Below are 13,208 nucleotides of genomic sequence, written 5' to 3' on the forward strand. Positions count from 1 at the left end.
CATTTTCATTGACAATGGTCTCTGTTGGGGAACGTAGCAGAAATTCAAAATTTTCCTACGTGTCACCAAGATCTATCTATGGAGAGACCAGCAATGAGGAGAAAGAGAGTGCATCTACATACCCTTGTAGATCGCTAAGCGGAAGCGTTCAAGTGAACGGGGTTGATGGAGTCGTACTCGTCGTGATTCAAATCACCGATGATCCTAGTGCCGAACGGACGGCACCTCCGCGTTCAACACACGTACAGCCCGGTGACGTCTCCCACGCCTTGATCCACCAAGGAGAGAGGGAGAGGTTGAGGAAGACTCCATCCAACAGCAGCACAACGGCGTGGTGGTGGTGGAGGAGCGTGGCAATCCAGCAGGGCTTCGCCAAGCACCATGGGAGAGGAGGAGTAGGAAGAGAGGTAGGGCTGTGCCAGAACTTCGTATATAGCTCCCATGTGCCTCCCCACTATATATAGGGGTGGAGGGGCTGGTTTCTTGCCCTCCAAGTCCATTGGGGCGTTGGCCAAGGTGGGAGGAAAGAAATCTCATTATTTCCTTCCCCACCGATTGTTATCCCCCCTTTTTAGGGATCTTGATCTTATCCCTTCGGGATATGATCTTATTCCTTCTAAAGGGGGATCTTGGTGCGCCTTGACCAGGGGTGTGGGGCCTTGCCCCCACTACCCACGTCCATGTGGGTCCCCCCATGCAGGTGGGCCCCACTCCGGAACCTTCTAGAACCTTCCCGGTACAATACCGAAAAATCCCGAACATTTTCCAGTGGCCAAAATAGGACTTCCCATATATAAATCTTTACCTCCGGACCATTCCGGAACTCCTCGTGACGTCCGGGATCTCATCCGGGACTCCGAACAACATTCGGTAACCACATACAAACTTCCTTTATAACCCTAGCGTCATCGAACCTTAAGTGTGTAGACCCTACGGGTTCGGGAGACATGTAGACATGACCGAGACGTTCTCCGGTCAATAACCAACAGCGGGATCTGGATACCCATGATGGCTCCCACATGTTCCACGATGATCTCATCGGATGAACCACGATGTCAAGGACTTAATCAATCATGTATTCAATTCCCTTTGTCTATCGGTATGTTACTTGCCCGAGATTCGATCGTCGGTATCCAATACCTTGTTCAATCTCGTTACCGGCAAGTCACTTTACTCGTTCCGTAACACATCATCCCGTGATCAACTCCTTGGTCACATTGCGCATATGATGATGTCCTACCGAGTGGGCCCAGAGATACCTCTCCATTTACACGGAGTGACAAATCCCAGTCTCGATCCGCATAAAACAATAGATACTTTCGGAGATACCTGTAGTGCACCTTTATAGTCACCCAGTTACGTTGTGACGTTTGATACACCCAAAGCACTCCTACGGTATCCAGGAGTTACACGCTCTCATGGTCGAAGGAAGAGATACTTGACATTGGCAAAGCTCTAGCAAATGAACTACACGATCTTTTGTTCTAGTCTTAGGATTGGGTCTTGTCCATCACATCATTCTCCTAATGATGTGATCCCGTTATCAACGACATCCAATGTCCATAGCCAGGAAACCATGACTATCTGTTGATCACAACGAGCTAGTCAACTAGAGGCTCACTAGGGACATATTGTGGTCTATGTATTCACACGTGTATTACGATTTCCGGATAATACAGTTATAGCATGAATAAAAGACAATTATCATGAACAAGGAAATATAATAATAATACTTTTATTATTGCCTCTATGGCATATTTCCAACAGTCTCCCACTTGCACTAGAGTCAATAATCTAGTTCACATCGCCATGTGATTAACACTCACAGGTCACATCGCCATGTGACTAATACCCAAGAGTTTACTAGAGTCAGTAGTCTAGTTCACATCACTATGTGATTAACACTCAATGAGTTTTATGTTTGATCATGTTGCTTGTGAGAGAGGTTTTAGTCAACGGGTCTGAACCTTTCAGATCCGTGTGTGCTTTACAAATCTCTATGTCATCTCCTAGATACAGCTACCACGCTCTATTTGGAGCTATTCCAAACAACTGTTCTACTTGGAGCTATTCTAAATTATTGCTCCATTATATGTATCCGGTCTCTCTACTCAGAGCTATCCGGATAGGTGTCAAGCTTGCATCGTCGTAACCTTTACGACGAACTCTTTTACCACCTCCATAATCGAGAAAATTCCTTAGTCCACTAGTTACTAAGGATAACTTTGACCGCTGTCCTGTGAGCCATTCTTGGATCACTCTTGTACCCCTTGACTGACTCATGGCAAGGCACACTTCAGGTGCGGTACACAGCATAGCATACTGAAGAGCCTACGTCTTAAGCATAGGGGACGACCTTCGTCCTTTCTCTCTATTCTGCCGTGGTCAAGCTTTAAGTCTTAACTTCGTACCTTAGAACTCAGGCAAGAACTCCTTCTTTGACTGGTCCATCTTGAACACCTTCAGGATCATGTCAAGGTATGTGCTCATTTGAAAGTATTATTAAGCATTTTGATCTATCCTTATAGATCTTGATGCTCAATGTTCAAGTAGCTTAATCCAGGCTTTCCATTGAAAAACACTTTCAAAATAACCCTATATGCTTTCCAGAAATTCTACGTCATTTCTGATCAACAATATGTCAACAACATATACTCATTAGAAATTCTATAGTGCTCCCACTCACTTCTTTGGAAATACAAGTTTCTCATAAACTTTGTAGAAACCCTAAATTTTTGATCATCATCAAAGCATACATTCCAACTCCGAGATGCTCACTCCAGTCCTTAGAAGGATTGCTGGAGCTTTGCATACTTATTAGCATCTTCCGGGATTGACAAAACCTTCCGGTTGTATCACATACAACCTTTCCTCATTAAAATCGTCGAGGAAACAATGTTTTGACATCCTATCTGCAAGATTTCATAAATAATGCAGTAATCGCTAATATAATTCCAATAGACTCTTAGCATCGCTACGAGTGAGAAAATCTCATCGTAGTCAACTCCTTGAACTTGTCGGAAAACATCTTAACGACAAGTCGAGCTTTCTTAATGGTGACATTTACCATCATTGTCCGTCTTCCTTTTGAAATCCATCTGTACTCATTAGCCTTACGACCATCGAGCCGTTCTGCCAAAGTCTACACTTTGTTTTCATACATGGATCCTCTCTCGGATTTTATGGCCTCAAGCCATTTATCGGAATCCGGGCCCACCATCGCTTCTCCATAGCTCGTAGGTTCATTGTTGTCTAGCAACATGACCTTCAAGACAGGATTACGTACCACTCTGAAGTAGTACGCATCCTTGTCATCCTACGAGGTTTGGGAGTGACTTGATCCGAAGTTTCATGACCAATATCATAAGCTTCCACTTCAATTGGTGTAGGTGCCACAGGAACAACTCCCTGTGCCCTGTCACACACTAGTTGAAGAGACGGTTCAATAACCTCATCAAGTCTCCACCATCCTCCCACTCAATTCTTTCGAGAGAAACTTTTCCTCGAGAAAGGACCCGATTCTAGAAAAAATCCATATTGCTTTCGGATCTAAATTAGGAGGTATACCCAACTGTTTTGGGTTTCCTATGAAGATGCATTTTATCCGCTTTGGGTTCGAGCTTATCAACCTGAAACTTTTTCATATAAGCGTCGCAGCCCCAAACTTTTAAGAAACGACAACTTAGGTTTCTCTAAACCATAATTCATACGGTGTCATCTCATCGGAATTACGTGGTGCCCTATTTAAAGTGAATGTGGTTGTCTCTAATGCCTAACCCATGAACGATAGTGGTAATTCGATAAGAGACATCATGGTACGCACCATATCCAATAGGGTGCAACTATGATGTTCGGACACACCATCACATTATGGTGTTCCAGGCGGTATTAATTGCGAAACAATTTCCACAATGTCTTAATTGTGTGCCAAAACTCGTAACTCAGATATTCATCTCTATGATCATATCATAGACATTTTATCCTCTTGTCACAATGATTTGCTACTTCACTCTAAAATTACTTGAACCATTCAATAATTCAGACTTGTGTTTCATCAAGTAAATATACTCAACATTTACTCGAATCATCTGTGAAGTAAGAACATAATGATATTCACTGCATGCCTCAGCACTCATTCGACTGCACACATCAAAATGTGTTACTTCCAACAAGTTGCTATCTTGTTCCATCTTACTGAAAATGAGGCTTTTCAGTCATCTTGCCCATGTGGTATGATTTGCATATCTCAAGTGATTCAAAATCAAGTGAGTCCGAACGATCCATTTGCATGGAGTTTCTTCATGCATATACACCAATAGACATGGTTCGCATGTCTCAAACTTTTCAAAAACGAGTGAGTCCAAAGATCCATCAACATGGAGCTTCTTCATGCGTTTTATACCATTATGACTTACATGGCAGTGCCACAAGTAAGTGGTACTATCATTACTATCTTATATCTTTTGGCATGAAAATGTGTATCACTACGACCGAGATTCAATAAACCATTCCTTTAGGTGCAAGACCATTGAAGGTATTATTCAAAAATAGAGTAACCATTATTCTCCTTAAATGAATAACCGTATTGCGATAGACATAATCCAATCATGTCTATGCTCAACGCAAACACCAATCTCGGTGGTAGAGGGAGAGTGCGATGCTTGATCATATCAACCTTGGAAACACTTCCAACATATATCGTCAGCTCACCTTTAGCTAGTCTCCGTTTATTCCGTAGCTTTTATTTCGAGTTACTAACACTTAGCAACCGAACCGGTATCCAATACCCTGGTGCTACTAGGAGTACTAGTAAAGTACACATTAACATAATGTATATCCAATATACTTCTATCGACCTTGCCAGCCTTCTCATCTACCAAGTATCTAGGGTAATGCTGCTCCAGTGGTTGTTCCCCTTATTAAAGAAGCACTTAGTCTCGGGTTTGGGTTCAACCTTGGGTTTCTTCACTAGAGCAGCAGCTGAATTGCCGTTTCATGAAGTATCCCTTTGTTCCCTTGCCCTTCTTGAAACTAGTGGTTTCACCAACCATCAACAATTGATGCTCCTTCTTGATTTCTACTTTCGCGGTGTCAAACATCATGAATATTTCAAGGATCATCATATCTATCCCTGATATGTTATAGTTAATCATGAAGCTCTAGCAGCTTGGTGGTAATGACTTCGGAGAACCATCACTATTTCATCTGGAAGATCAACTCCCACTCGATTCAAGCGATTGTTGTACTCAGACAATCTGAGCACAAGCACAACAATTGAGCTTTTCTCCTTAGTCTGCAGGCTAAGAAAATCGTCGGAGGTCTTATACCTCTTGACGTGGGCACGAGCCTCAAATCCCAATTTCAGCCCTCGAAACATCTCATATGTTCCGCGATGTTCCGAAAACGTCTTTGGTGCCTCAACTCTAAACCGTTTAACTGAACTATCACGTAGTTATCAAAACGTGTATGTCCGATGTTCACAACATCCACAGACGAGGTTTGGGGTTCAGCACACTGAGCGGTGCATTAAGGACATAAGCTTTCTACTTTCCGCATAATCGCTACTGTCAACTTTCAACTATATTTTCTCTAGGAACATAACTAAACAGTAGAACTAAAGCGCGAGCTACGACATAATTTGCAAAGAGTCTTTTGACTATGTTCAAGATAATTAAGTTCATCTTATGAACTCCCACTTAGATAGACATCCCTCTGGTCATCTAAGTGATTACATGATCCGAGTCAACTAGGCCGTGTCCGATCATCACGTGAGACGGACTAGCCAACGTCGGTGAACATCTTCATGTTGATCGTATCTTCTATACGACTCATGCTCGACCTTTCGGTCTCCGTGTTCCGAGGCCATGTCTGTACATGCTAGGCTCGTCAAGTTAACCCTAAGTGTTTTCGCGTGTGTAAATCTGTCTTACACCCGTTGTATTTGAACGTAAGAATCCATCACACCCGATCATCACGTGGTGCTTAGAAGCGACGAACTGTAGCAACGGTGCACAGTTAGGGGAGAACACTTCTTGAAATTTGTGTAAGGGATCATCTTATTTACTACCGTCGTCCTAAGTAAACAAGATGCATAAACATAATAAACATCACATGCAATTATATAGTAGTGACATGATATGGCCAATATCATATAGCTCCATTGATCTCCATCTTCGGGGCTCCATGATCATCATCGTTACCGGCATGACACCATGATGTCCATCATCATGATCTCCATCATCGCGTCTCCATGAAGTCGTCTCGCCAACTTATTACTTCTACTACTATGGCTACCGGTTAGCAATAAAGTAAAGTAATTACATGGCGTTGTTCAATGACACGCAGGTCATACAATAAATAAAGACAACTCCTAAGGCTCCTGCCGGTTGTCATACTCATCGACATGCAAGTCATGAATCCTATTACAAGAACATGATCAATCTCGTACATCACATATCATTCATCACATTCTTGTTGGCCATATCACGTCACATAGCATACCCTGCAAAAATAAGTTAGACGTCCTCTAATTGTTGTTGCATGTTTTACGTGGCTGCTATGGGTTTCTAGCAAGAACGTTTCTTACCTACGCAACACCACAACGTGATATGCCAATTGCTATTTACCCTTCATAAGGACCCTTTTCATCGAATCCGTTCCGACTAAAGTGGGAGAGACTGGCACCCGCTAGCCACCTTATGCACCAAGTGCATGTCAATCGGTAGAACCTGTCTCACGTAAGAGTACGTCTAAGGTCGGTCCGGGCCGCTTCATCCCACAATATCGTCGAAACAAGATTGGACTAGTAACGGTAAGCATATTGAACAAAATCAACGCCCACAACTACTTTGTGTTCTACTCGTGCAAAGAATCTACGCAATAGACCTAGCTCATGATGCCACTGTTGGGGAACGTAGCAGAAATTCAAAATTTTCCTACGTGTCACCAAGATCTATCTATGGAGAGACCAGCAACGAGTAGAAAGAGAGTGCATCTACATACCCTTGTAGATCGCTAAGCGGAAGCGTTCAAGTGAACGGGGTTGATGGAGTCGTACTCGTCGTGATTCAAATCACCGATGATCCTAGTGCCGAACGGACGGCACCTCCGCGTTCAACACACGTACAGCCCGGTGACGTCTCCAACGCCTTGATCCAGCAAGGAGAGAGGGAGAGGTTGAGGAAGACTCCATCCAACAGCAGCACAACGGCGTGGTGGTGGTGGAGGAGCGTGGCAATCCAGCAGGGCTTCGCCAAGCACCATGGGAGAGGAGGAGTAGGAAGAGAGGTAGGGCTGTGCCAGAACTTCGTGTATAGCTCCCATGCGCCTCCCCACTATATATAGGGATGGAGGGGCTGGTTTCTTGCCCTCCAAGTCCATTGGGGCGTTGGCCAAGGTGGGAGGAAAGAAATCTCATTATTTCCTTCCCCACCGATTGTTATCCCCCCTTTTTAGGGATCTTGATCTTATCCCTTCGGGATATGATCTTATTCCTTCTAAGGGGGATCTTGGTGCGCCTTGACCAGGGGTGTGGGGCCTTGCCCCCACTACCCACGTCCATGTGGGTCCCCCCATGCAGGTGGGCCCCACTCCGGAACCTTCTAGAACCTTCCCGGTACAATACCGAAAAATCCCGAACATTTTCCGGTGGCCAAAATAGGACTTCCCATATATAAATCTTTACCTCCGGACCATTCCGGAACTCCTCGTGACGTCCGGGATCTCATCCGGGACTCCGAACAACATTCAGTAACCACATACAAACTTCCTTTATAACCTAGCGTCATCGAACCTTAAGTGCGTAGACCCTACGGGTTCGGGAGACATGTAGACATGACCAAGACGTTCTCCGGTCAATAACCAACAGCGGGATCTGGATACCCATGATGGCTCCCACATGTTCCACGATGATCTCATCGGATGAACCACGATGTCAAGGACTTAATCAATCCCGTATTCAATTCCCTTTGTCTATCGGTATGTTACTTGCCCGAGATTCGATCGTCGGTATCCAATACCTTGTTCAATCTCGTTACTGGCAAGTCACTTTACTCGTTCCGTAACACATCATCCCGTGATCAACTCCTTGGTCACATTGCGCATATGATGATGTCCTACCGAGTGGGCCCAGAGATACCTCTCCATTTACACGGAGTGACAAATCCCAGTCTCGATCCGCATAAAACAATAGATACTTTCGGAGATACCTGTAGTGCACCTTTATAGTCACCCAGTTACGTTGTGACGTTTGATACACCCAAAGCACTCCTATGGTATCCAGGAGTTACACGCTCTCATGGTCGAAGGAAGAGATACTTGACATTGGCAAAGCTCTAGCAAATGAACTACACGATCTTTTGTGCTAGTCTTAGGATTGGGTCTTGTCCATCACATCATTCTCCTAATGATGTGATCCCGTTATCAACGACATCCAATGTCCATAGCCAGGAAACCATGACTATCTGTTGATCACAACGAGCTAGTCAACTAGAGGCTCACTAGGGACATATTGTGGTCTATGTATTCACACGTGTATTACGATTTCCGGATAATACAGTTATAGCATGAATAAAAGACAATTATCATGAACAAGGAAATATAATAATAATACTTTTATTATTGCCTCTAGGGCATATTTCCAACAGTCTCACCATCATTCCGTGCATCGTCGACGTTTGGGTCCACATCATCATCACCCAATGGTCTAGCGTCATCGTTTCTAACCACATCATCATCATCATCATAAGGGTTGCTCCTGATAGAACACTCCCTCGTATGTCATGGGGTTAATGTTGTAGTAATCGTCTTCATTCGGGTCTGGTAGCTTACCATGTGGCGACACCTTGAACACAACTTCCCAACCCTTTAGATACACTTTCTAGCATGGGTAAGGCAGATAATATACTTGTGTAGCTTGGGTAGCCGCAATGAAGAGATCGGCTCCGGCATAGACGGTTGATGGTTTAACTTCGACCAAACCAATGGAAGGCGTATGCTTTACCCCCTCCCGTGGATCGAACCATCGGCATTTGAACACTGGCAGACTTAGGGTGTCACACCCCTGGCGGAATTTAACCTCCCATATATTTTGTACCCTTCCGTAGTAGTCTACTGAATTTTGACCGGGGGTGTACACTCCAGTATTTATAGTTTTCGGATCAGGGCGGCTGTTTTGGTGCTGCTCTATATGGAAGCGATACCCATTCACATCATACTTTGTACATGTCAAGACGGCAGGGTCAAAACCCATGGAAACCCATCTCAATTCATCATCCATAGATATGTTCGGATCTTTTCCCTACAAGTATAATGGAAATTGTTGTGTGCATTAGTTTGGTTAACTAATAAATGTTGAAGTAGGTATTTAATAGGGGAGTGTGGAAATTTACTTTCTCCATGAACCAAGCAACAAATTTTTTACGTCCAGGGTTTCCATGACGGAGAAGAGTAAGTGCCTCCACCTCAGTAGGAGGATTCACTCCCGTCCATTCCTCTTGAACGAAATCACTAAAAAAGATAAGCGGTGTTAGACCAGGACTAAGTGAACATGAAACATGATGATGTGGAAGACATAAAGGAATGGTGTAGTGGTATTACCTCATCCACACTTCCTCAAATTCCTTGATGTTGTGCAAGATATAGAACATGAGGTCCTCCCACTCTTGTCGTGGCATGTTATAAGATTTCGAGGCCCCAGCCCTCCCACCTTGCGTGTTGAATAGATCGAGCCTGGTTGATACTTGGGCTCTTCTATATTGTATCAAGGCACCTTGTTATGAAGATGGGGAATGTGGTCTGGATAGTATGATGTCCTGAGGTCTGACACCTCCTCTAGGATAACTGCCTCAGCTATGGAAGCTTCAATCTTAGCTTTGTTTCCACATTTCCGTCGGAGATGCTTGTTCTGCCTCTCAGGGCCGTACTGCCACCAATTTTGCATAGGGCCCCCCAACAATACCTCGTTCGCGAGGTGCAGAATGAGATGTGTCATCGGACTAAAGAAGCCTGGCGGAAAGATCTTCTCTAGCTTGACTATCAACTCCGGTGCCTTCTTATGCAATTTTTCAATCACCTCTTTACTTACTTCTTTAGCACAGCGTGTGCGGAAGAAATGGCTAAGCTCGGCAAGCACTCGCCACACATGCTCGGGGACATAGCCTCGAACCATCACCGGCATTATCCGCTCAATCCATACATGGTAGTCATGACTCTTCAGGACGGTCACTTTGCCCGTTGAAAGATTGACTCCCTTACTTATATTCAATGCATAACCATCGGTGAACTTCAAAATTTGTTTCAGCCAGATAAGTACTTCTTTTTTTTCTGGCGGTTTAAGGACAAAGTCAACATCTGGCTTGAACCAGTTTTTTCGACCGCCTGTGGGAGGCTTCATGTTCAGGCGTGGTCTATCACAAATTCTCTGTTGATCGTCTCTAGCTTTTACGTTATCCTTCGTCTTATTAGGAATGTTGAGGATCGTGTGGAAAAGGGACTCTGCCACATTCTTTTCGGTGTGCATCACATCAATATTGTAAGGAAGTTTGATGTCCTTGAAATAGGGAAGCTGCGAGAAGGGGGTAATGTGAGTCCAGTTGTGCGTCTCGCCATATCCCTCGAAGCCTTTGGCTTTGGCTTTGCCTTTGCCTTTGACTTTAGGCTTGAGAGATTTTAGCTGAGCAAGAACATCTGCCCCCGAAAATGTTGGAATCTCGGTTACTTCATGAACAACCCGGCCTTTCGTGAAGTTCTTCTTGTCTTCCCTATCTGGATGGTCTGGAGGGAGGAACTGTCGATGCAGGTCAAAGGCTACATACTTGCCACCCTTACTCAGCCAAATCATTTGCAGAGCCTGCATGCACACTGGGCATGGCATCTTACCACTTGTACACCATCCGCAGAATGGAGCATAGCCAGGAAAGTCATGCATGCAATAGTCCAACCAAACTTTCATCAAGAAATTTCTCTGCAGATCCCGGTCGTATGTCAACCTCAGAAAGTACCAAGAATGGTGCAAGGCATCCACAAGCGGCTGCATAAACACACCCAATTGCTTCCCCGGGTAGTCAGGCCCCGGAATGATGAGCGACAAGAACATGGTCTTCCGTTGCATTAGGGCACCGGGAGGAAGATTGAGCGGAATTACAAACACAGGCCAGCAGCTGTATGGATTGGACGACATACCATATGGATTCAACCCATCACCTGATATGGCTATTCTAACATTCCCAGCCTCGGCTGCTTCCTCGGGGTATTCTTCATACAATGACTTCCATGCTTCCCCTCCCGATGGATGTATGATTTTTTTGGATTGTACCTTATACCTTCCTTGTGCCACTTCATCATTTTGGCAGACTCCTTCGTGATGAAAAGGCGCTGCAGTCTTTTTATAAAATCAAGATACCGAAGAACCTTAACGGGGATGGTTAGCTACTTTTTCTCACCATCCTCACCGACCACCTCAATGTACCGAGACGAACCGCACTTCCTACAGTACTTGTCATCCGCATACTCGTGCCTAAACAAAAGGCAATTCTTCGGGCAAACATCTATTTTCTCATAATCCATAGAGAGTGCCTTCATGATTTTCTTTGTATCGTACATGCTTTTCGACAGTTCATGACCCTCAGGGAGGCTGTTAGCCCATAGTCCCAGGAATGCTTCGAAGCATTTCTGGCTACAGCCGTACTCAGCCTTGACTGCAATCAGTTGCGAGATGGCATCCAGCTGAGATATTTTCGCACCCGCATATAGAGGTTTCTTTGACGAGGCCAAGACCTCCAAGAAGGCCTTTGTGGTTGCCTCCGGCTCCTCCGGTTCATTCTCTGAAGGTGTCGCATTTGTCGTTTCTGCAACAATGACATCATCTAGCATGTCCCTGACCCCGTCGTCCTCATATCCATCGATGCGTTGTCGCATCACCTCCTCTCTACCACGGTCCTGCTCGGCTATGTTTATCAGCGGCATTTCAAAGTTTGGCATATATCCGTGTGTGCGAAGGTGCTCACTCATGTCTGTCTGATTTCTACAGTGACGTCTGGCACATCTCGCACAGGGGTATGGTGGGATAATTCTCATTGGACAACGGAATATCTCCTTCAAATACACATCGGTTTTCGCGATCCACTCTGATGTTACTCGATTCCGACGGATAAAAGCACTGTACATCCACTGATTATCTGCCATCCTCTGCTTTTTTGCAACCCACACAACATAATTAAGGATTCACTTAAATTAATCACATCAAATTTTCAGTTTCTACCGTGTTTAATCCACCTACATCTCTAATAGGTAAAGATGGGTCCTAATCCCACCCGAGGATGTGTAGATTGAGTACGTTCTCCATTCTACCCCGTTCCGAGACAAAATTTCGGCACCACCTCCCCGCTGTTCTCCAGATACATGTCTCGGCAAATAGCTGAGAGAATGTGCTCCGGAGAACAATGGGGAGGCGCCGCCGAAATCCTGTCTCGGAACGGGGTAGAACATTGAGAACATACCCAATCTACACATCCTCGGGCTGTCCATGGAAAACGATGGACAATCCGAAAGAGCTGCGGTGATAAATATGCAATTGAATGCATATTTATCGATGCAACCCTTTCGGACGTGAGACGCCTAGGTTACATCAGTTGACTTGAGAATGAAATCTAGTCACATGATTCTTAGCTCACCCTCGGCTGTAGAGGAAGTAGTCGAACACCGGAGGGACAACCGGGGACCAATAGCTCCTACGACGATCACTCCACCGAGATGGAACACCACAGAACCTGCACCGTGACAATAATTAAGTACATCACAATATATTCATCATCAACATATAACAATCATCGAATCATAAAAATCAGCATCCTATATCATCTCTTCCGCAAAAAAATCATTATCTATAATCAACATCATCATCTATCATCATTAACATCATCATCTATCATGTAACAATCATCATACATTTGCAACTATCATCAAAAAATCTATCATCTAACGTCATGTCCCTTGTTAAAAAAATGCTTTTCTTGCATTTCTCACATTTGTAACTATCATCAAATCATCTATCAACTAACTATGCACCCATCCATCTAGTTACATAACTATGAACAACAACAAAATTATCAAAAAAAATCTACAGAGAGGGAGGGAGGGAGCTCACCATGGGGGAGGGCCGGCTTGGGGGGAGGGGCAGGCATGGACGACGGGCCAGAGCAGGCGGCGGA

The sequence above is a fragment of the Triticum dicoccoides genome, chromosome 1B, assembly GCF_002162155.2.
Source record: "Triticum dicoccoides isolate Atlit2015 ecotype Zavitan chromosome 1B, WEW_v2.0, whole genome shotgun sequence".
Taxonomy (NCBI): domain Eukaryota; kingdom Viridiplantae; phylum Streptophyta; class Magnoliopsida; order Poales; family Poaceae; genus Triticum; species Triticum dicoccoides.